Genomic DNA, 26,063 nt, shown 5'->3' on the forward strand with positions numbered 1-26,063 from the left:
GTGGCACCTCCGGAACCTGTATTGGTTGAAGGTAACATGGAATATGAGGTAGAGAAGATACTGGATTCCCGTCTGGCTAGGCGTAGACTCCAGTATTTGGTTAAGTGGAAGGGTTATGGTCAGGAGGATAATTCCTGGGTCTCTGCTTTTGATATTCATGCCAAAAGATTGGTGCGTGCCTTTCATCGGGCTCACCCTGATCGCCCTGGTGGCGTGGATGAGGGTTCGGTGACCCCTCCTCAAGGGGGAGGTACTGTTGTGAGTTCATTTTTCCCTTCACCATTGAGGTCTGATGAACTCCCTCTTCTGGTGAAGGAAGGTAGTGAGGCTGATTACCAAGCATCTGGGCAGGATGATGTTGACTGGGTGACGGGAATTGCTGACTGGATATAAGGCAGCCGACGCCCTTCTGCCTTGCTGGTGATCTCTCTGAGGGATTCTAGGAGACCAGTCTGATTCCTGCTCCTCAAAAGCTAAGTTTTCTGCTCTGCCTTTTTCATTTGTGTTTTGGTTTTGTTTTTCCTTGTTTTTCTGGATTTCTGCCATTCCCTGCTGGGGTGTGCTGAATTCCTTTTTGCTCTGTCTTCAGAAGATACCTGAGTGCTGATATAGTCTTTTTGAAGCCTAGCGTCTTCAGGGCTTTTTTCCCTATCAGCTGTTGGCTCTTGTTTTGATAGGGTTTTGGCGGATTACAGACAGCAGCTTTTCTATCCTGTCCTATGTAGTTAGCTTGGGCCCCATCTTTTGCTCAGCCTATCTTTCTATCTGTGTGAGTGTTTTTTCATCTTGCTTCACCGTCATTATATGTTGGGGGCTGCCTATTGCTTTGGGGACTGCTCTGGGGCAGTTTAGATTTCCCTTTCTGTCTTTAGGCCTATGTAGCTTTCCGGCTGTGATCGAGGGGTCTAGGGCACCGTAGGAACCCCCCACGGCTACTGCTAGTTGTTGTTGATAGGTTCAGGGGTCTGTAATCCGATAGCTGCCAACTTCTCTGTTTTTCTGGACTTAGCTAGTATTTCTGCTTTTGCCTCCTACGGTGACTCATTCATAACACACCAGGTTTTTGTGGTCAGTGTACACCTGAAAGGGAAACCGGGCTCCCTCCAGGAGATGTCTCCACTCGGATAAGGCCAACTTCATTGCCAGCAGCTTCCTGTCCCCGATGGAGTAGTTTCTCTCCGCCGGTGAAAAGGTCTTTGAGAAAAAGAAGCAGGGGTGCTTCCGACCTTGGGCATCCTTTTGGAAAAGGACCGCTCCTGCACTGACGGACGAGGCATCTACCTCTAGGATAAAGGGTTTATCCACATCGGGTCGATGGAGGATAGGAGCGCCAGCAAAAAGGGTCTTAAGGGCAGAGAAGGCCGCGGAGACCTGTTCCGACCAAACCTTGGGATTGGCTCCTTTTTTGGTGAGGGCCACCAAGGGAGCCACCAGGGTAGAGAAGTGGGGAATGAACTGGCGGTAGTAATTAACGAACCCCAAAAAACGCACCGCTTTGAGAGTGAGGCTCTTGCCAGTCCATTACCGCCTGCAATCTGGCAGGATCAGTAGCCAACCCCTGGGCCGAGATGATATAGCCCAGGAACGGCAAAGACTCCTGCTCAAATTGACACTTCTCCAACTTGGCGAAGAGAGACTTTGCCCGCAAGCGGTCGAAGACCTTGCAGACGTTTCTCCGGTGAGAGGCCAAATCTGGAGAGAAGATAAGAATGTCATCCAGATAGACCACCACCGAAGTGGAGAGCATATCTCGAAAGATGTCATTCACAAAGTCCTGAAAGACGGCTGGTGCATTGCAGAAGCCGAAGGGCATGACCAGATACTCATAGTGGCCATCCCTGGTATTAAAGGCCGTCTTCCACTCGTCCCCCTCACGAATACGTATCAGGTTGTAAGCCCCCCGTACATCTAGCTTAGTGAAGACCCGGGCCCCATGCAACCTGTCAAACAGCTCAGATATCAGGGGAAGAGGGTACTTGTTTTTGATGGTTATAGCGTTAAGACCCCTGTAATCAATACAAGGACGCAGCTCTCCACTCTTCTTCTGTACGAAGAAGAACCCCGCCTCCGCTGTTGTCACCGACTTCCTAATAAACCCCCTTGCCAGGTTCTCCCTGATGTATTGTGACATGACCTCCCTCTCCGGGAGAGACAGGCAACCTCGAGGAGGCTCCGCACCATGGCAAAAGGTCTGTAGGACAGTCGTAGGGATGATGGGGCAGAAGAGTCTCCGCAGACTTTTTAGAGAACACGCCGCATACTGCTGGTAGTGCCTTGGGAGTGCGGGGAGATCCGCGGGGACCTCGGTGGAGGCTACCTGAATGCGGTCCCTCATGCACCTGTCCTCACAGGACTTGCTCCATCCCAGTATTCTCCCTGAGGACCACTCTATATGGGGAGAGTGGCAACGCAGCCAAGGAACACCTAGGAGGACCTGGTCGATGCCCTCGGGCATAATGAGAAGAGACAACGTCTCGTGGTGGGACGGCGAGAGCGAGAACCCAAGGGGAGCTGTCTGGTGTGTAATTTGGGATGGTAAGGTCGAACTGTACACCACCCTAATGGTCACAGGGTAAGTGGCACCAAGGGAACTGCGTGCCGTTGGGCAAAGGCTGAGGACATAAAGTTTCCCTCCGCCCCGGAGTCCAAACAGACCTCTACCTACCAGGTGGAAGTACTGCTCCCTAACATCATTCTGAAGGACAGTTTGGAGGAGAAAGTTCCAGTATCTAGTAGGCCTCCTCCGACTACCACTAGACACGGCCATTTCCCGACCGCAGAGGGCACCTGCTGGCCAGGTGACCAGGCTGTCGACACTGGAAACAGCGTATGGAGGGTAGCACCGGGCGAGACTTGGAACCGGTGCGAGACATATCCATGGCCTCTGGAGGCACGACTTCCAGATCGGGTGGGTCCAGAGGTCTAGAGAAGGCGGGAGCCAACCTAACCCTCGGTCTAGACTGAGAACGTTCCAACCCGCGCTCCGTAAAATGGAGGTCTATGCGGGTGGAGACAGTAATCAGCTCCTCCAGACTAACGAGAACCTCCCTGGTCACTAAAGCATCCTTAACATGCTCTGCCAAACCTCTCCAGAACACAGGGATGAGTACCTTATCAGACCATTCCAGCTTGGAAGCCAGTGTCCGGAAGTGGACGACATAATGGCTGACTGAGGGGGGACCCTGTGTTAATGCCAATAACTGAAGAGAGGTATCGTGTGTGACCCATGGCCCCAAGAAGACCTGTTTTAGGGATGTCAGGAACTGGGCAGCACTCAGAACCACGGGGTCACCACACTCCCACAGTGGAGTGGCCCATTCCAGAGCCCTGCCCGACAGAAGGGAGATGATGAATCCCACCTTAGCCCGCTCTGAAGGGAGAGTAACTCAAGCTGGATAGAGCACTGGCTCACAAAACCCCTACAGGTGGTGCTGTCGCCCGAGAACTTGTCGGGCAACGGGAGACGGGACAATGTCGGGGCAGGAATGGACGTGGAGGCGCGGGAGACTGCCTCTGCTGCCGCCTGGACGGCAACTGCAGTGACGTCCGCAGCTGAGGCTGAGCGCTCGAGAGCGGACAACCTGCCCTCCAGCTGCTGGACATATCGCAGCAGGTGCTGCTCGTCCGTCATTGCTAGCCAGGCCCTGGCGCTATGATAATGTTACGGGCTGGCGGAACGCACCAAATAATAGATGGAATAATATATGAGGTGCATTCGCAGCCCAGGACCCACCGTGCAGAGATGACCAACTGCAGCTAAACAATGAGGAGAAGGCGGTTAGGGGAAATTCGGACACTAGTTGGTAACCACTAACCCGGTGCTAACAGGAACGAACTCTGTTACTTCATGCGGGGCGGCCATGCGAACCTTTTATAGCCGTGTCCTTCCAGAACCTTCCTGATCCCCCTGATGGTCCAATCAGAACTGGAGAAGGACCTGAGCATGTGACTCCCGATCCCCAATGGGAGATCGTCCCATGAGCATGCTCAGTGGAGCGACGGAAGGACTTAGACTCTGGAGTCTTTTGCTGCTGACCAGACTGCATTGCCATAACTGGACCAGAGGTGGCAGCAGCAACCGAGCCCACACTGCTGGTGTGAGCAGAACATGGAGATCGAGGAGTCTGCTGAGCAGGCTCCACTGCAGCCAAAGAAGAATGGGAGACCGTCGACGGCAAGGCTCGGGATTCCCACTGTGCAGCGCTTGGAACCTGACGCCTAACAGTGGGTTTTAGTTAAATTAGTGACAAATTGTAGAATCGGTGGAGAAAGGTTGAACTTGATGGACCTAGCTCTTTTTTCAACCTATGTAACTATCTTGCTGTGTGCCTTCACTGTTAATTGTAAATGTCATAGTTTTTTGATATTCTAAGCTCAATACTTATATCTGGTATTTGCATTCGTGTACTTTTACCACATATATTTCTATTGTATACATCCATCTGTTGACAAATAAACAAGTTGAACTACAAGTTAGGCTACCGAGAACAGTTTGCTTATTCAGGCGCCTCCTGACGAAACCGAGGACGGGGAAACGCGGGTCAGGGCTTTCTTACATCTCTTCGGGCGTCTCTGCACTTATCCAGGACTATGTCACAAGGTAATTAACCCCCCATAGATATAGGCACTTTGATAGCGCAAACTGGAATTGGCTATCGATTGTACTTTTTCTGTCTGGCACTACAATCTTCATCTGTTTATTTTGCCATTATCTTTTAGCTGCTGTTTTCCATCTACCTCACTGTAAATGCCTTGAATATTTGTATAATATATGTGCAATAAAATTGATTAATTTATATAAATCCTCTCAATATTGTGGTTATATTTCACCCATTAGACATTTAAATTATGTCATTTATTGTTTTATAAAAAATCTTTGGCTGGGAACTTTGTTCTCTTTTTATTGTCACCCATACTGTTTAACATGCTTCCTGTGAAATTACAGTGGTTTGAAATTAAAAAACGCTTGGCTTGCTATAGGCATCTATGATGACAGCATTTATTCTTAACTAGCTGAAGAGCCCGTTGCTGTGGTTAGTTATAACAAATTATAATTATCCTCCATCCCATAGTCCCGTGCCCATATACCCATCATACCTATCCACCATCCCATAGGCCCGTGCCCATATACCCATCATACATATCCTCCATCCCATAGGCCCGTGCCCATATACCCATCACATATCCTCCATCCCATAGGCCCGTGCCCATATACCCATCATACACATCCTCCATCCCATAGTCGAGTGCCCATATACCCATCATACATATCCACCATCCCATAGGCCCGTGCCCATATACCCATCATACATATCCTCCATCCCATAGTCGAGTGCCCATATACCCATCATACATATCCTCCATCCCATAGTAGAGTGCCCATATACCATCACACATCCTCCATCCCAAAGTCCCGTGCCCATATATCCATCATACATATCCGCCATCGCATAGTCCCGTGCCCATTTACCCGTCATACATATCCTCCATCCCATAGTCCAGTGCCCATATACCCATCACACATCCTCCATTCCATAGTCAACCATTATGACATAATGAGCGGCGGGGCTTGCAACCTATCATGACATCAGCGTCGCCATGGCAACCATTGTGACATCATAATGAGGGGCGGGGCTTGACGCGCTCACACTTTTTCCCCAGTATGTAGATAGGGACATTATGACATCATAATGAGGGGCAGGGCTTGATACGCACACACTGTTTCCCCATTATGTAGATAGGGGCATTATGACATCATAATGAGGGGCGGGGCTTGACGCACACACACTTTTTCCCAAGTATGTAGATAGGGACAAAATTGTTTGGTGAATTGGAATGCACGGGGTTAAAATTTCGCCTCACAACATAGCTTAGGACGCTCTCTGGGTCCAGACGTGTGACTGTGCCAAATTTTGTGGCTGTAGCTGCGACGGTGCGGATGCCAATCTCGGACATACACACACACACATACACACACACATACATACGTATGTACATACATACACACACTTGAGCTTTATATATTAGATTATGACAGACGTATTATGCATGAACTATTGTTCATATGAGTCTGAACCATAACCATTGTTGTAGATTGAATTTGTGAATTGTTGAATGGCTGCTATTTACCTATTGTATCAATCCTTGCAGATTATTGTCCTACTGTCCTTGGGAAAGAAAGGCACAGGATCACTGATCAATTAATGTTTGATAATATGCAGATTACCCATTGTATCAGTCCATGTAGCTTGTTGTTTTGCAAATATTGAAGGATGAACTATGCTGGTTATTTGAACACTTGAACAATGAGAGATGATCTCCCCCCACCTTCACACAATCCTGTGGAAAAATACCTGAATAAGGCTGTGAACTATAAAAGGAGAATCTTCCTCTGATTTCCAGACTGTACATGACAATAGACAAGGCACCATGGCCCCAAAAGAGGTAAAACAGATTTGACACTGTGCAGGACGTCAGCTTAAAGGACCATGGCCCCAGCTGGCAGAATACAGATATGCTCCATTGAGCATCACTGAACGCTCAAAGACGTTTGGACAATCCAGGTTGAGACAATAAGGTCACCTCGCCACACACCTCAATGTACTGTCAGCTTCCTAAGCTTGCCACTACCTCCTCTTTGTGGGTGCCTTCCCACCAATATGTCCCATTTATGTTCAGCATCCCCAGTTGCCATGACATGATCCCAGTCTGCACGATTAAAGTTCCAGGTTTTTGTATCTCCCCTTTGAAATGTTTTATTGAATATTGCATTGAAACTTACCATATTATGGTCAGTGCATCTCAAATGCTCCCTGACCTATAGATCTGAAATTGTATCTGGTCTATTTGACAGAACCAGATGAAGAAGATTCTCTCTCATGTTTGGTTCATCTACCAGCTGGGGGAGGTAATTGTCCTGAAATGTGTATAAGAACTTGCAGCTTTTAGCACAACCAGAAGATTCCATGTCCCACTGAATGTCTGGATAGTTAATATCCGCCATAATAAGGACCCTATTATTTGTCGCCTTTTTAATTCCTGTTCAGCTATATTAAGAGTCTTGTAGCAAACTCCAATAAGCAGCTTTCCATTATTGCCATCCGCATGTACATTTACCCATACTGACTCAACTATGTTGCAGCTCCCCCAATGACATCAATAAACACAGTTCTTTACTGAATCAACTTTGTTGCAGCTCCCCCCATTGTCATCAATAAACAAAGGTCTTAAGTTGGATTCAACTAAACATCTCCACTTTGTCTTTCCTGACACCAGACATTTAATTCTATTAGCTTATTTATTACTCCTACTCACCTTCCTATGTTCCTGGCATGTCCCAGACCCCCCCCCCCAATCCTCATTAATCCCTACTGTCTCACTCTCTCTGTCTACTTTATCCCCTTATTTGCATAACTGCCCTCCTACAATATCCTAGTTTAAAAGTTCCTCCAACTGCCTGACCATTTTTCCCCCAGCACAGGTGCACCCTTCCCTCAAGGTTATTATATATATATATATATATAACCATCGATTCCATGGTCCTGTGCATGAGAAGGGGTGACATACAAACATACAAATTACAGATATCACTTACAGTAAGCAAATTAACAATGACAGACTGATACAGAGGGGAGAGGACCCTGCCCTTGCGGTGAGCCCATCCCTACCATGCAGTCTATAGCCGACAGACAAGTCTGCCCAGTTCACCATGAACCTAAATCTTTCCTTCCTGCACTAATTTCTAAGCCACTTATTTATCTCCCTAAGCTCCTGCTGTCTGTCTAGTGAAGCTTGTGGCATCAGCAGTATTTCTGACAACACCACCTTGGAGGTCGTGGCCTTCAGCTTCTCTCCTAGTTCCTGAGGCTGTAATTATTTTGAAGGACCTTTCACCTCCCTCTCACTTTGTCATTGGTACTAATGTGTACCATGATACTGGGATTTCACCAGCCACACCCAACAATCTTTCTATCTGATCCGCAATATGCTGAACCCAACCCCCTGGTAGACAACACATTGTTCTGCTTTCACGGCCTCGGCAGCAGATGACCCTGTCTGTCTATCTAAGGGTACCGTTACACTTAGCGATGCACCAGCGATCCCAACAACGATATGGATCGCTGGTGCATCGCTAAGTGGTCGCTAGTGAGCTGCCACCTAGGCAGATCTCACTAGCGACATAGCAGGGGTCGGGGGTCACTACTTACCTGTCAGACGAGGCGATCCTCCATCCTCCCGCCCGCGTCCACGTGTCGCTCGTCGGCACCACAGGAAGCCCAGCAGGAAGCGCCCGACGAGAAATGGTCCAGGACGTTCTCGCACGATCAGCGATAACCAGCGGGGGAGCCGGTCGGAGGTAAGTATCAGACATAGTGATATCACTATCAATATCGCTGCTACATCACAAAATCGGTGACGTTACAGCGATATTGCTAGCGATATCGCTATGTGTAACGGGGGCTTAGAGTCCCCTACCACCAACATCTGTCTGGCCTTTGCTGCACTTCTATCTCCCTCATTCCAACAGCACCAACATCCTGCTGTAGTGATCCTTGTCCTGGGTTTGCATTCATAATATCAGCCAGACAGGCATATTTACTAGTTTGTTGTGCCAGATAATGACTACTCTCCCTGGTACTTCTCCCCCTAATCCTTCTTCTAACTGTTACCCAGCTACCTACTTCTGGGTCCTGATCTTCCCCACCTCCACATCACTGGCCTCAGCCAGCGCATGCTAACTGAGCTATAAACTCCTGCCCAGATTTGCAATGCTCCTTAGTATTGCAAGCTGCACCTTTAAATCCACTACCTTGGCTTCGAAACATGTGACTCGCTGACATCAAGCGCAGATATATTCACCCTCAAATGGTTGTTCAAGGCATGCATACATCTCACAAGCAGCACACCTGGTAGCATTCTCCATGGAACACATATTAACCCATTAACGACCACCGATACGCCTTTTAACGGCTGAAGTTAAGGGTACTTAAACCACAGCACCGCTGAGGTTTAATATTATAGTGCCCCCCAGAGTTAGAATTTCTCCACCCCAGATAGTCGAGACCCTAGAGAACATGATTTGGGTCAGTTTTTACCGACCCAGTGTTGCGATTGCCATTATTAACAGAATAACGGTGACCGCAAAAAAAAAGTCTGATTTTCAATTTAATTTCTTTCTCCTCTGATGTGATCGCACATCAGAGGAAAAAGAAATAGGGTCCGCCTATCACCCCACGGTACCTCTGGTGTCTGTGCATGCCCCCTGAAGTCCCCTGGGCGGCCAGCGTCTTCTTTCGGGAAAAAATGGCGGATATTTTTCCTATTTGTTCATTTTGATCACTGTGCTAGACCCTATCACAGTGATCAAAATAAAAAAAATAGTAAATCAACCCCCCCCTTTATCAGCCCCTTAGTTAGGTAAAAATAAGATAAAAAGTTATTTATTTCCATTTTCCCATTAGGATTAGAGCTGGGCTAAAGTGAGTTGAGCAGTTGAGCTAAAGTGAGTTGGGCTAAAGTTAGGATTAGGGTTGCGGCTAAAGTTAGGGTTAGGGCTAAAGTTAAGTTTGGGGCTAGGGTTATAGTTTGGGATTAGGGGTAGGTGTGTGTTGGGGTTAGGGTTGTGGCTAAGGTTGGGATTAGGGTTATGGGTGTGTTGGGGATAGGGATGGAGTTAGAATTGGGGGGTTTCCACCAGGCCCAGATTGGTAATCTGGCGAACCGGGCAGATTTCCGGTGGACTGGCGGCTATGTAACACAAAGTGGCCCACCGGCCCTTTAAAACATCTTACTAGAGGCCCTGTGCGCGCGTGCTCTCTCCTTGCACGCACTGACAAGAGCCGCTGTGGCACTTGACAGACAGTACGTGCTCGCAGCGGCGGCCCTGTGTCAGTGTGTGCAAGCAGGAGTGCGCGCACACAGGGTCTTTTGAAAAGGCCGTCGCGGCACACGCAGGGCTCTTCAGTCTGATGCTGGCCAGTACCAGGCTACCAGCGTTTGAGCAGATTTTTTTCCCCTGCGCTACTCACCACCAGCCCCAGCCAGGGATCCGCTTCTCTGCAGAGGAAGGAACTTTATCTGAAACGCGCGTTTGGGTTTGCAGCGTGTGGTGCTCAGTGTCTCCTCTCTCTGGTATGTGTTGGAATCATTAATATTTGTCTGGCCACAAGATTATTTTGGAGCTATACTCTTTAATAAGGTGACCAGCTAGGATTTTTCCTGTACTTTGTCTTTACTGGCCATCCATTTATCATTAACCCTTGATGTTCCTTCTTCTTGTGACCATATGTTATTTACATCTTTCCGCAATACCGGATTGTATACCATGTTACTGAGGTGCACTGTTCATCAACACCCTGCATGTTCTTTTGTGTCACTTCTGTACTCACAAACTGTCCAATATTTTTACCTGTGTCTCTAATAAAGATTTGTGATTTTATTATATCTTATCTTGGACGTTTTTGCACTGGTTTTTCCTCCTGATTTAAAGCTATAATGTCTGCTTGCTTGCATGCATGTTTGCTTGTGTTCATGTCTGCTTGTGTGTTTGCTTGCGTGTGTGTCTGCATGTGTCTGCTTGCATGCGTGCGAGTGTCCGTGCGATTGTTTATAAGCATGTCTGTGTGCGTGTGTGCCTTTATAAGAGTGTCTATAAGCATATCTATGTACTTATCTAAGTGAGTGCGTGAGCCTCTCTGTGTACATGTCTGCATGCATGTCTATGAGCGTGTCTGCGAGGGTGAGTCCCACTATACACTATATACACAGCTGCACTCTATATTCCTTACCACAGTATATATTGTGGAGCTGTGTATACTTCTATCCTGTATACATGGTGAAATTCTCAGTATCTGCGTTTATTATGTGTGTGTCTGTGTGTATATGTATGTATATATGTGTATGTGTATATACATAATATACAGTGGGGCAAAAAAGTATTTAGTCAGTCAGCAATAGTGCAAGTTCCACCACTTAAAAAGATGAGAGGAGTCTGTAATTTACATCATAGGTAGACCTCAACTATGGGAGACAAACTGAGAAAAAAAAATACAGAAAATCACATTGTCTGTTTTTTTTTTCATTTTATTTGCATATTATGGTGGAAAATAAGTATTTGGTCAGAAACAAAATTTCATCTCAATACTTTGTGATATATCCTTTGTTGGCAATGACAGAGGTCAAACGTTTTCTGTAAGTCTTCACAAGGTTGCCACACACTGTTGTTGGTATGTTGGCCCATTCCTCCATGCAGATCTCCTCTAGAGCAGTGATGTTTTTGGCTTTTCGCTTGGCAACACGGACTTTCAACTCCCTCCAAAGGTTTTCTATAGGGTTGAGATCTGGAGACTGGCTAGGCCACTCCAGGACCTTGAAATGCTTCTTACGAAGCCACTCCTTCGTTGCCCTGGCGGTGTGCTTTGGATCATTGTCATGTTGAAAGACCCAGCCACGTTTCATCTTCAATGCCCTTGCTGATGGAAGGAGGTTTGCACTCAAAATCTCACGATACATGGCCCCATTCATTCTTTCATGTACCCGGATCAGTCGTCCTGGCCCCTTTGCAGAGAAACAGCCCCAAAGCATGATGTTTCCACCACCATGCTTTACAGTAGGTATGGTGTTTGATGGATGCAACTCAGTATTCTTTTTCCTCCAAACACGACAAGTTGTGTTTCTACCAAACAGTTCCAGTTTGGTTTCATCAGACCATAGGACATTCTCCCAAAACTCCTCTGGATCATCCAAATGCTCTCTAGCAAACTTCAGACGGGCCCGGACATGTACAGGCTTAAGCAGTGGGACACGTCTGGCACTGCAGGATCTGAGTCCATGGTGGCGTAGTGTGTTACTTATGGTAGGCCTTGTTACATTGGTCCCAGCTCTCTGCAGTTCATTCACTAGGTCCCCCCGCGTGGTTCTGGGATTTTTGCTCACCGCTCTTGTGATCATTCTGACCCCATGGGGTGGGATTTTGCGTGGAGCACCAGATCGAGGGAGATTATCAGTGGTCTTGTATGTCTTCCATTTTCTAATTATTGCTCCCACAGTTGATTTCTTCACTCCAAGCTGGTTGGCTATTGCAGATTCAGTCTTCCCAGCCTGGTGCAGGGCTACAATTTTGTTTCTGGTGTCCTTTGACAGCTCTTTGGTCTTCACCATAGTGGAGTTTGGAGTCAGACTGTTTGAGGGTGTGCACAGGTGTCTTTTTATACTGATAACAAGTTTAAACAGGTGCCATTACTACAGGTAATGAGTGGAGGAAAGAGGAGACTCTTAAAGAAGAAGTTACAGGTCTGTGAGAGCCAGAAATCTTGATTGCTTGTTTCTGACCAAATACTTATTTTCCACCATAATATGCAAATAAAATGAAAAAAAACAGACAATGTGATTTTCTGGATTTTTTTTTCTCAGTTTGTCTCCCATAGTTGAGGTCTACCTATGATGTAAATTACAGACGCCTCTCATCTTTTTAAGTGGTGGAACTTGCACTATTGCTGACTGACTAAATACTTTTTTGCCCCACTGTATATATATATTATCACTCTGATAAATTGTGGAAAGCGGCGGACTCTTTATTAGCCCATGTGGCAACATGTCAGATCCATAACATAACCTTTCTCTGCTGTGGAACTAAACTGTTACCACATGGGCTAATAAAGAGTCCGCCCTTCCGCGCTTGCTCAGGGCCCCGGCACTTGCGATACTTACCTCTTCCCGCTCCTCAGCTGCGGCGTCTTCTGTGATGTTTCAGGTCAGAGGATGCGATGAGGACACTTCTGTGCGCCCTCTGCCTGAACAGTCGCAGTGCAGAAAGCCGGAAGTTGGCGACTCTTAGGTGTCCAGAGTAGAGCAGCGGCCAGCGAGGAGAGGGGAGGATTTTAGGTTTCTTTTTTTTAATGTTTTAAGCAATATATGGGGCCCATCATACACTGGAGCATCATATGGGGCCCATCATATACTGGAGCATCATATGGGGAACATTATGTATCATCATATGGGGTCCATTATACTGAAACATAATATGGGGCCCATTATATACTGGAACATCATATGGGGCCCATTATATATGGAGCATTACATGGGGCCCATCATATAATGGAGCATCATATGGGGCCCATTATATATGGAGCATTAAATGGGGCCCATCATATAATGGAGCATCATATGGGGCTCATTATATATGGAGCAATATATGAATCTCATTCTGTTTGGAGCAATATATAGGGCCCATGATATAAAGTACAGAGCTTTATATGGAACTTATTCTGTATGGAGCATTATATGGGGTCCATTCTGTATGGAGCAAGGTATGGGGCTCATTATACTGTATGGAGTATTATGTGGGGCTCATTACACTGGAGCATTATATGGGGCTCATTATATGGGTTTCATTATACTGCTTGGAGCAATATATGGGGAGATGAACACCTCAAAAAGAGGAAAAAATCCCCCAAAAATTGGTTACCAACCAGACAGGCCCAAATGCATCAGCACTAATCCAGGGTGCAGCAGACCCAAGTAAAAATGGCAGCTGCACAGGTGTATAAATACCGAATGAAACAGCCAGCCTACAATGAGGGATTGGCCGTGTGGTACACCCGTGCAGAAAAAATAATCCGCATGTGGCATTGTTCACACAGGGAATGCAGGGCTTCTGGCTCACAACCTCTTAATAACACCATATAGGGGGGCTGCCCAGTGCCAACTAGAATGCATCCCGTGTGAACAGAGGCCACAAGTTTGCAGAACCATTTGGTCCCAACTGCACCCTGGAAAAAATATAAAAAGTGCACAACAAACATAGCAATATATGTAAGGTATTAGTTGATATTAAGGCCTTAATACGGAAGCTGACAAACTGCGTCAAAGTTCCTTACACTTGTCAGTCCCTACTCTAACATGAACACCTCAAAAAGAGGAAAAAATCCTCCAAAAATTGGTTACCAATTACTTGGGTCTGCTGCACCCTGGATTAGTGCTGATGCATTTGGGCCTGTCTGGTTGGTGAGCAATATATGGGGAGCAATATATGGAGCTCATTATACTGTATGGAGCACTATGTGGTACTCATAATACTGTATGGAGCATTATATGGGGCTTATTATTTTGTATGCAGCAATATATGGGGCTCATTCTGTATGGAGCAATATATAGGGCTCATTATACTGTATGTCGCACTATGTGGTACCCATAATACTGAATGGAGCATTATATGGGGCTCATTATTCTTTCTGGAGCATTATATGGGACTCATTATTCTGTATGGAGCAATATAGGGGCCTCATTATTCTGTATGGAGCATTATATGGGACTCATTATTCTGTATGAAGAATTATATGGGGCTCATTATTCTGTATGGAGCAATATATGGGCCTCATTATTCTGTATGGAACATTATATGGGACTCATTATTCTGTATGGAGCACTATATGGGACTCATTCTGTATGGAGCAATATATGGGCCTCATTACACTGTATGGAGGACTATGTGGTACCCATAATACTGTATGGAGCATTATATGGGCCTCATTCTGTGTGGAGCATTATATGGGACTCATTATTCTGTATGGAGCAATATATGGGCCTCATTATTCTGTATGGAGCATTATATGGGGCTCATTATTCTGTATGGAGCAATATATGGGCCTCATTATTCGTATGGAGCATTATATGGGGCTCATTATTCTGTATGGAGCATTATATGGGGCTCATTATTCTTTATGGAGCATTATATGGGACTCATTCTGTATGGAGCAATATATGGGTGTCATAGTTAGGACATGGTTAATGTCCTGTTCTCACAGGGTTAACTTTTGCCGGCCTCTCTTTGAATCTAGGAGGGGTATTTATACTCACTCCAGACTAGCATTCTCTGTCAGCTATACTGTTATTCTGGCTGTGTGTCTGACCGACCCCCCTGGCGCGCATGTTCTGAGTACAAAAAACCATGATCAAAGATACCTGTGGAGCAGGGCAGCAGCGGTGACAATGCGTGCTTCAAACTATCAGGACCTGAAGCATGTGACTGCTGGGGGCGTGGTCTAAGCTCCACAGAGCTAGGAGCTGCAGGGAAACTCCTAGAAAGGTAACTATGGGACAAGTTACCAAGGGGCATAGACAGGGGCGGAAACCAGATCAAGCCAGGGTCAATGCACGAGATAGCAGGACAGTACCAAAGGGTTAGACAGAGCGGATAGTCGGGATGTAGCAATAGATCAGAAAACCAGAACGGGCAACAGACGGTACAATAGGGGCAAACGGTAGTGGAGTAACAATAGCCAAGCCAGAGGTCAGAACCAGAGAAGACAATAGTACCTAAAATGTGAGACGGAGTTCAGAGTGAGGGGACAGGCCGGGTCATACACGGGAATCAAACAAGCAATGCAGTACACGCACAGCAGGGGGGTCGGTCAGACACACATCCAGAATAACAGTATAGCTGACAGAGAAGGCTAGTCTGGAGTGAGTATAAATACCCCTCCCAGATTCAAAGAGAGGCTGGCAAAAGTTAACCCTGTGAGAACAGGACATTAACCATGTCCTAACCATGACAATGGGGCTCATTATTCTGTATGGAGCATTATATAGGCCTCATTATTCTGTATGGAGCATTATATGGGGCTCATTCTGTATGGAGCAATATATGGGCCTCATTATTCTGTATAGAGCATTACATGGGGCTCATTATTCTTTATGGAGCATTATATGGGATTCATTCTGTATGGAGCAATATATGGGGCTCATTATTCTGTATAGAGCATTATATGGGATTCATTATTCTGTATGCAGCAATATATGGGGCTCATTCTGCGTGGAGCATTAAAGGGGGCTTATTATTCTGTATGGAGCATTATATGTGGCTCATTATTCTGTATGGACCAATATATGGGCCTCATTATTCTGTATGGAGCATTATATGGGACTCATTCTATATGGAGCCATATATGGGCCTCATTATTCAGTATGGAGCATTACATGGGGCTCATTATTCTACATGGCGCATTATATGGGGCTCATTATTCTGTTTGAAGCATTATATGGGGCTCATTATTCTGTATGGAGCATTATATGGGGCTCATTCTGTATGGAGCATTTTATGGGGCTCATTATTCTGTATGGAGCAATATATGGGCCTCATTATTCTGTATGGAGCATTATATGGGACTCATTCTGTATGGAGCAATATATGGGCCTCATTACACTGTATGGAGGACTATGTGGTACCCATAATACTGTATGGAGCATTATATGGGGCTCAATATTCTGTATGGAGCATTATATGGGGCTCATTATTCTGTATGGAGCATTATATAGAGCTCATTCTGTGTGGAGCATTATATGGGGTCATTATTCTGTAAGGAGCATTACATGGGGATCAGTATTCTGTATGGAGTACTATATGGGACTCATTATTCTGTATAGAGCAATATATGGGAACTCATTATTCTGTATGGAGCAATATGGGGGCCTCATTACACTGAATGGAGGACTATGTGGTACCTATAATATTGTATGGAGCATTATATGGGGCTCATTATTCTGTATGGAGCAATATATGGGGCTCATTATTCTGTATAGAGCATTATATGCGGCTCATTATTCTGTATGGAGGACTATACTGTCTAGTTTCTGACCTATTGTACAATAGTTATCACTCATGTAATGTAAGAAGTGAAATCTTTGGCATTGTATACCTATATTTCTCTGCTGTATCTGTGCATTATGAATTTTGGTATGTGTTAAAGGGGCCACTGAGACTTTCACCCGGGGCCCACAAAAACCTGGAGCTGGCCCGGTATGACTTGCACACTACCCACTTCTCCTGTCATACTTCTGTCATACTCCTGTCATACTTCTTGTTGTCAAAGAGGCGACTTTGGGAGGGTCAATATTGGTTTAGTATTTTAAATATTACTATGGCCAAATAAAAATAAAATATTGGAAAAGCGGTTTAAATGCATTATCCCATGTAATACCCTCTCCTCTGGATAGGGGATAACTTCAATTCCTGGAGATAGGACTGCTGGAACCCCCATGATCCTGAAAATCGGAACTATGTAGAGCAGCATGTAAATGCAGCTGTGGTTGATCATACGCAGTGTGGCGCCATTCACATGTGGTTCTTGAAATGTCTCCTTTTAGGAGATTGAGGAGCACGACAAAGTAAAGCAAAATTCACTGATCGAGGTGAGGAGTGTTATAGTTTGTGGGCTGGTGGGGTTTGTGTGGCAGGGCTACTTTTTTGTCCCAGTCCGGCCCTGGTTTCCACTGTTTAGGTTCATCAGGGGCTCTTCAAACGTGACATGGCGTCCAATCTCAATTCCAGCCAATTCTGTGTTGAAAAAGTCAAACGGCACTCCTTCCCTTCCGAACTCTGCCATGCTCCCAAACAGTGGTTTACCCCCATATATAGGGTATCAGTGTACTCAAGACAAATTGCACAGCAACTTTCAGGGTCTAATTTCTCCTGTTACCCTTGGGAAAATAAAAATTTTGGGGTGAAAAGATAATTTTTGTGGAAAAAATGGTTTTTAATTTTCACGGCTCTACGTTATAAACTTCTATGAAGCACTTGGGGGTTCATAGTGCTCACCACACATCTAGATAAGTTCCTTGGGGGTCTAGTTTCTAAAATGGTGTCTCTTGTGGGGGGTTTCCACTGTTTAGGCACATCAGGGGCTCTCCAAATGCGACATGGCGTTTGATCTCAATTCCAGCCAATTTTGCATTGAAAAAGTCAAACAGCGCTCTATCCCTTTCGAGCTCTGCAATGCACCCAAGCAGTGGTTTACTCCCACATATAGGGTTACAGGCGGCGGTGCCCAGACACAAGACAAGGGGCATGATGGACGGATGGTAGGCGGTGCCCAGACACAAGACAGAGGCATGATGGATGGCTGGGAGGTGGTGGCCAGACGCAAGACACAGGCATGATGGATGGCTGGGAGGCGGCTGATACAGGGGGACACACCATAACTATGGGATTGCATTACAGGTATGAGGACCTATTTATAAACGTCGATATTTCAGCATTACTAGGGGTCAGAAACAGAAGAGCCACCTTCATAGAATGCAGCCTTGGTACTGCTGAAGGTGGCTCTTTAACTTAAAAACGCCCTGGGGGGTGACAGGTTCCCTTTAAAGCATTCCAGAGTTATAACCTCATAAAGTGATAGTGGTCAGAATTGTAAAAATTGGCCTGGTCATTAACCCCTTTCTGACATGAGACGTACTATCCCGTCCACGGTACCAGGGCTCGTATGACCGGGGACAGGATAGTTCGTCTAAGCCAGGGGTCCCCAACCGCCGGTCCGCGGCCCAGCACTGCAGTGCCCTTGCCGGTCCACGGACACAAGGGGAGCCGGGGGCGGTGCAGCAGCTGATACTCACCCTGCATCCCGCGGCGGCTTCATCCAGCGCTGAGCAGTCACATGCTACCGCTCATTTAAGGTCATGAATATGGACACCACTTATCTCCCATAGGCGTGGCGTCCATATTCATGGACCTTAATGAGCGGTAGCACGTGACCGCTCCGCACAGGAAGAAGCTGAAGCCCCGCGAGATGCAGGGACATGCAGCGACGGGAAGGAAGTTCAGCGACGTGAGGGTAAGTATGATGGGGAGGATGGGGAAGGATGGGGGAGCCGAGCCGTATATACTAGGGAGGGAGAGTGAGAGCGGAGCCATATACACAGGGGAGGGAGAATGGGAGCGGAGCCATATATACAAGGGAGGGAGAGTGGGAGCGGAGCCATATATACAAGGGAGGGAGAGTGGGAGCGGAGCCATATATACAAGGGAGAGAGAGTGGGAGCGGAGCCATATATACAAGGGAGGGAGAGTGGGTTGCTGCATTTAAAGCCAAACTAGAAGTGTGGGGACGGCGAGTGAGAACAGGAATATTTGATATGTTTCAAATATTAGCAGGGATTTTGGAAGAGAGCGAGCCTGAACCTTCATTCTCCCAGCTGGTGCATGATCATCTATCTCAGCTTTCAGTACAGTTTGAGCATTACTTTCCAACCACAAAAGACCCACGAACTAGGAAGGAATGGATTCGCAACCCATTTGTGAACAAGACAGGTGAATCGACCTTGTCCGTGCTTGAAGAAGACCAAATGCTTGAGATTGCAAATGATGGTAGCCTTAAAAGTATGTTTGAGATGTCAAATCTCCCAACGTTCTGGATTAAAGTCAAGGCAGAATATCCTGAGATCGCCACAAAAGCACTGAAAACTCTGCTTCCATTTCCAACATCCTATCTGTGTGAAACTGGATTTTCTGCAATGACAGCAGCAAAAACGAGATTACGGAGTAGACTGGACATAAGGAACACACTTCGGGTGTCGCTGTCTCCCATCACCCCTAGATGGGACCGTCTTGTTGGAGGAAACCAAGCCCAGTGCTCCCACTGATACATGGAAACAAGCCCAGTGCTCCCACTTCAAAACCTATGGTGAGTTGAGTCTCATTCACATTATAAATGTTATATTATGATAAGTATGCACTGACTACTAAACCTGTCCATAGCCCCGCCCCCCTATGACCAAAGCCCCGCCCCTGACACGCCTCCATTCTCGCCCTGCCGGGCCATGGAAGAATAGGCTTGCTTGAAGCCGGTCCCTGGTGAAAAAAAGGTTGGGGACCCCTGGTCTAAGCGATCAGCGGCGCCCCCGGGGGGGAGAGCCGCTGATCGCGGCCGGATGTCAGCTGATTATCACAGCTGACACCCGGCACTATGCAGAGAGCAGGCACCAAGGAAGCCTGCTGCAGTGCCTGTGTCAGATCGCTGATCTGACACTGCACTGCAAAGTATAATCACAAATATTGCCCAAACAATTACATTCAATCCCCTGACGGGTAATACACCACAGAACACTGATAATACTATTATGGTAACAAAAGAGTACAATAAAGAATTGGTACCACACAATGGTGAATACGTAATAAAAATATCATACTTATTGAAACATTAAAACAAGGAACACAAGAAAGATACTGGAAAAATGATGAGGGACTAAAAGTCCATAGAACCTCACACCACAGCACTACAAATTATCTCAATTGTAATCCATATGATAATCATTATGCCAAAATGTTGGATATGCTTATAGAAAATGACACCAACTATAAAAATCACATGGGGGAAGGAAAACAGCAACAACAATATTCCCTAATAAACCATGTACCCTCAGCAGGTGTACCTAAATTTTAGTATTTGGAATATGCCTAGCGTATAAAACACTCCCAAATAGCCCTATTAAAAGGCGCTACCCCATATAGATTGGGAGGCACCTCCCGAGGAAGCTGTGCAAAACGCGCGTCGGGGCAGAGGGATGTCCAGGGATCTCCACCAGCATATATTGGTATGTAATCATACACCATATACTCTATATCCTCTCATTCTATATGGAGTAGCGCCTTTTAATAGGGCTATTTGGGAGTGTTTTATACACTAGGCATATTCCAAATACTAAAATTTAGGTACACCCGCTGAGGGTATATGGTTTATTAGGGAATATTGTTGTTGCTGTTTTCCTTCCCCCATGTGATTTTTATAGTTGGTGTCGTTTTCTATAAGCATATCCAACATTTTGGCATAATGATTATCATATGGATTACAATTGAGATAATTTGTAGTGCTGTGGTGTGAGGTTCTATGGACTTTCAGTCCCTCATTTTTCCAGTATCTTTCTTGTGTACCTTGTTTTAATGTTTCAATAAAGTATGATATTTTTATTACGTATACACCATTGTGTGGTACCAATTCTTTATTGTACTCTTTTGTTACCACAATAGTATTAACTGCACTGCAAAGTGTCAGATCAGCGATCTGACACATTACAGTGATGTCCCACACTGGGACAAAATAACAAAGTTTTAAAAAAAAAAACAACACATGTAAAAATAATTTATAAAAAAATCACTAAATAAATTAAAAAAAAAATACCCTAATAAATCCATTTTTTGGAAATAAAAAAAAACACAATAAAAGTACACATATTTAGTATCGCCGCGTCCCTAACGACCCATCCTATAAAACTGTCCCACTAGTTAACCCCTTTAGTGAACCCTTTAAAAAATAAAAATAAAAAACAAAGCTTTATCATCATATCGCCGAACAAAAAGTGCAATAACGCGCAATCAGAAAACGTATATAAATAAACATGGTACCTCTGAAAAAGTCATCTTGTCCCGCAAAAAACGAGCCGCCATACAGAGTCATCGGTGAAAAAATAAAAATGATATAGCCTGCAGAATAAAGCGATGCAAAAATAATTATTTTTTATATAAAATTGTTTTTATTGCATAAAAGCGTCAAAACATAAAAAACAACATAAATGAGGTATCGCTGTAATTGTACTGACCCGAAGAATAAAACCGCTATATCAATTTTACCACACACGGAATGGCGTAAACGCACCCCCCAAAAGAAATTCATTCTGCGTCCCAAAATTTTTTTGTTGTTGTTTTTTCTGCGTCCCAAAAATCGGAGTAAAGAGCGATCAAAAAACGTCACAAGTCCGAAAATGGTACTAATTAAAATGTCAACTCGTCCCGCAAAAAATAAGACCTCACATGACTAAGGCTAGTTTCACACTTGCTTTTTTTTGCAGCGCGTTTTTCCCGCAAAAAAACGCATTAAAAAAACGCATACAAATGCATACAAACGCTGCGTTTTTTTCAAGCATTTTTATGCGCATGCAGGAAAAAAACGCAGCGTTTTTGTGCGTTTGTATGCGTTTTTTGTGCGTTTGCGTTTTTTTACAGACTTTGGAAAAACCCCAAAAAAAAGAAAAAACAACCATTCAACAACACACAAGACCAATGGGACTTCATTGTGGGTGTGGTATGTTAATATATAGACCCTGTCTACAGTATTCTTCACATTTGCTTGATTCTTCTCGTGACCATGGATCTGCGCTGGAAGAGTTTTCACTTCAACTTGGATTTGGACATCGCGATGGCTCAGGCGTATGCAGTTGCTTGCCATGAACAAAGGAAGAGAGAGAGGCAGCGAAGACGGCGGCGTATGTGGATACATCCGATTGTTGAACTCCGGGAGAGCCGTGGGGCATACCACACCCTCTACAGCGAGCTCCAGTCAAACCCGGAGAAATTTACAGATTATATCCGGATGTCCCACGAAAGTTTCATGGATTTGCTTGCTCGTGTCCAACAATGCATCCGGAGACAGGACACACAGCTCCGTCGTGCGATTCCTCCTGAGGAACGGCTACTGGTGACATTACGGTATGTTTTAAAAACCAAGGGGTGCGGTCTGATGTTTTTTTTTAAATTTAGTATTCAAAACCTTGGGTAATTAGTTTTCGTGAATGTACTAATATTTTATTTTATAGTTTTTTAAAATAATATACATAAATATTAATTTTACTTCTTTGTCTGTTCACAGATTCCTGGCGACTGGAGAAACCCTATCTTCACTACACTTCCAGTACCGTATTGGAATCTCTACCTTGTCTGGAATTGTTGCTGACACCTGCCGGGCTCTCTGGAATGTTCTTTGTCCAGAATTTATGCCCCTGCCCACCGCTGAAAAGTGGATGGAAATTGCTGACAAATTCTGGACAGTATGCAATTTTCCCAACTGTTTGGGAGCTGTTGATGGTAAACACATACGGATCATCAAACCCCAAAGAACGGGATCTGAGTACTATAATTACAAAAAGTACTTTTCAATAGTACTCATGGCGATTGCGGATGCCGGATGTATGTTTGTAGCAGTGGACATTGGAGCATTTGGCCGTGGTAATGACTCACAGGCTTTTTAAAAACTCAGACATGGGCCGGAGGTTGTATGGCAACCAATTTAATTTCCCTATGCCACGGCCTCTTCCTCACACCGAAGCTCCGCCACTGCCCTTTGTAATGGTTGGCGATGAGGCTTTTCAAATGTGCGGAAACTTACTGAAACCCTACTCCAGCCGGGACTTGGACCACACCAAAAAAATATTTAATTACAGGCTGACCAGGGCCAGAAGAACTGTCGAGTGTGCTTTTGGGATTCTTGTCTCCAGATGGCGAATTCTGGGCACGGCCATTAATCTTAAACTTGAAACAGTCGATGAGGTGGTGAAGGCCTGTGTGGTTCTACATAACTTTGTGATGGCTAAAGAGCACCCGACCTTTGAACTGGACGATGATGCTCCTAACCCATTGCCTGAATTAACTCAGCACACTCTCAGGTCATCCGTTGAAGTTGGCCAAATGAGGGACCAATTTGCGGCCTACTTTATTTCTGATGTAGGACGGGTGCACTGGCAAGATGAAATGGTGTAATGTTTTTGTTTGTTTATGGTAATAAAAAACCTTATTTGATACCATTACTGAGTGCACTATATTTTTTAAACTCCAATTAAATAAAAATATATTGGAACGAGCAAAGCTGCAGGCCATGAATCAGGAAACCAATTTTTTTCAAGAGAAAATTGTGCAACTAGTTGAAAAAAAGTATGTGATTTTCTCAAAACACAACCCTCAAAACCCAACCCCAATGAAAGTCCATGGGGAATACAAGTCAGCATTGAGTGGATGAATGTAATCTGCTCCATTCCAACTTACAAGTTATTACACTAGGCCTTGGAATGACTATACTAGGCCGTGGTATTTCAAATATGAGTATAGTAGGCCTTGGGCCTACTAGTATAGTCATATGTGAAATACCATGGCCTAGTATAGTCATACCAAGGCCTACTCGATTTTTGCCAACTAGGATCTTGTTTCACGAAAAACAAACTGGTGAAACTTGACAAGTTTCAACAGTTTGTTTTTCATGAAACCAGATTCTAGTTGGTAAAACTCGAGTTATTACACTAGGCCTTGTAATGACTACACTAGGCCGTGGTATTTCAAATATGAGTATAGTAGGCCCTGGGGCTAGTAGTATAGTAATATGTGAAATACCACGGCCTAGTATAGTCATACCAAGGCCTACTGTAATAACTCGATTTTTAACAACTAGCATCTTGTTTCACAAAAAACAAACTGGTGAAACTAGAAAGAAACTTATTTTTAAGACAAGTTTCAACAGTTTGTTTTTCATGAAACCAGATCCAAGTTGGTAAAACTCGAGTTATTACACTAGGCCTTGGTATGACTATACTAGTCCGTGTTATTTCACATATGACTATACTAGGCCTTGGGTTGGTTTTTAACATGTATTTACCCATCAGTGTGTGTGAGCGGCGCAAACAACATTAATGAAACTTTGTAATGGTGAACCACAAATGTATATTTATTTTTAATCACAAAAATAAACCAAAAAATTATTTTTTCCGGCGTTTGGGGGCAGATGGTTTCAATTTGGGGGTGTGCAGGGAATATGCAACACTTGCAGTTGAAGACGGTGTTTGAGGGGAAGGGGCAACAAAACTTGTGGGGGAAGGTAGTCCAGTTAAGGGAATTAAACTAGGAACACTTAGAGGAGAGGAAATCTGTTCAGGTACATTAGTTGTAATGGCATGTCGCCGTAGGCTTGTGTGCCTGGACCGACTTTGGCCCAATGCCCGCCTTGATAGATTTCGCCTTGAACTAGGGGCAAATATTGAATGTAGGTCCCCCGTCTGCTGGTGTGGCTGCTGCTGCTGCTGAGGTGGCGGCTGCTGCTGAGGTGGCTGCTGCTGCTGAGGTGGCTGCTGCTGCTGCTGAGGTGGTTGCTGCTGCTGCTGAGGTGGCGGCTGCTGCTGAGGTGGCTGCTGCTGCTGCTGAGGTGGTTGCTGCTGCTGCTGAGGTGGCTGCTGCTGCTGAGGTGGCTGCTGCTGAGGTGGCTGCTGCTGCTGCTGAGGTGGCTGCTGCTGAGGTGGCTGCTGCTGCTGAGGTGGCTGCTGCTGCTGCTCTTCGTTGGCAGTGCTCGTCCTTGCAGGAGGACTGGTGGCGGCAGTGATGGTCCAGGTTTGCAGAGTGGTGGTGGCAGGGCTACTACATGTTGTTGTAGCGGCAGGGCTGTTCCATGTTTGCCTAGTGGTGGCTGAGCTCCACGCATGCATGGGAGTGGCGGTGGTGCTCCAGACAGGAGCAGCGCTTGCCATGGTGGTGTCGGTGAAGTGACCAGCTGCACTCAGACTTGTGGTGGTGTAATGGTGGGTGTCCTGGCTTTGAATAGAGGTGTCCGTGCAGTGGTATGCAGCACAAGTCGGTAGTGAGGTGAAGCGAGTCAATGGTGGCACAGGTGGAAATGACACCACTGACTGCTGACCGTACCGATTATCCTGCATAGCCTGCAAGAAAGCATTGTTGCAGGCCTGCAGCACATTCAGCTGTTGCTCAGGACTAAGGTGTTCCGCCATGCCCTTTTCAATCTTACTAAAAAAATGGTGTGCTGGTCTGTTGAGGTCGGCCTCCAGACGGTCAAGGCGCTGTTCTACAGAATTGAAGCGGTGTTCAAAGTGGTTAAAACCACGTTCCATGAGTGCAAAACCGCTTTCAACTCTGTCGGACAGTGACTTGAGGCTGGAATTAAAGGCCTCGCTCAAATGCATAAACTCGGGCAAGACATTCCGGTCCAAGGCCCTCTGCCGCTGGCGGGTAGTGCCCGCATAACCAGTGGCAGAGACCTGGGACAGGGGAACACCTGATGGCCCAGCTTCCTGGTCACCAGCTGTGTGTGTGGTTGACCTGCAAGGTGCTTCCTGGCTGTCGGATGGCTGGGACGGGTCAGAGGACGTCCGAGGAAGGACCGCTCCAGGGCCAGGTTGCAGGGTGCTGCTCCAGGTGCTGTGGAAGAAAGGAAAATCATTACTACCATGCCTTTACAAGAAGCATCAGCTGTGGATTAGAAAAACACAGATTAATAAAAATAAAAACCCAAAATTTATAATACTTACGATCTCGTGGCAAGGACCGGTCTTAGGAACTGCAACGCGTGATAGTGACGGTATCTAGTTCTGGTCCTCGACGCAGATCCACTGCGAACCTGGCCCTCAGCACGAACATCACTGTTGAAGCGGTCCTTGATCGAACGCCAACGTGTTCGGACTTTGTCCACTGTTGTTAAAAAAAAAACAGTGCCGTCAAGGACAACAGTCAATGCGGCACAATATAG

Source organism: Dendrobates tinctorius, unplaced genomic scaffold, assembly GCF_039654945.1.
Source record: "Dendrobates tinctorius isolate UK_male_01 unplaced genomic scaffold, ASM3965494v1 ptg000026l, whole genome shotgun sequence".
Taxonomy (NCBI): domain Eukaryota; kingdom Metazoa; phylum Chordata; class Amphibia; order Anura; family Dendrobatidae; genus Dendrobates; species Dendrobates tinctorius.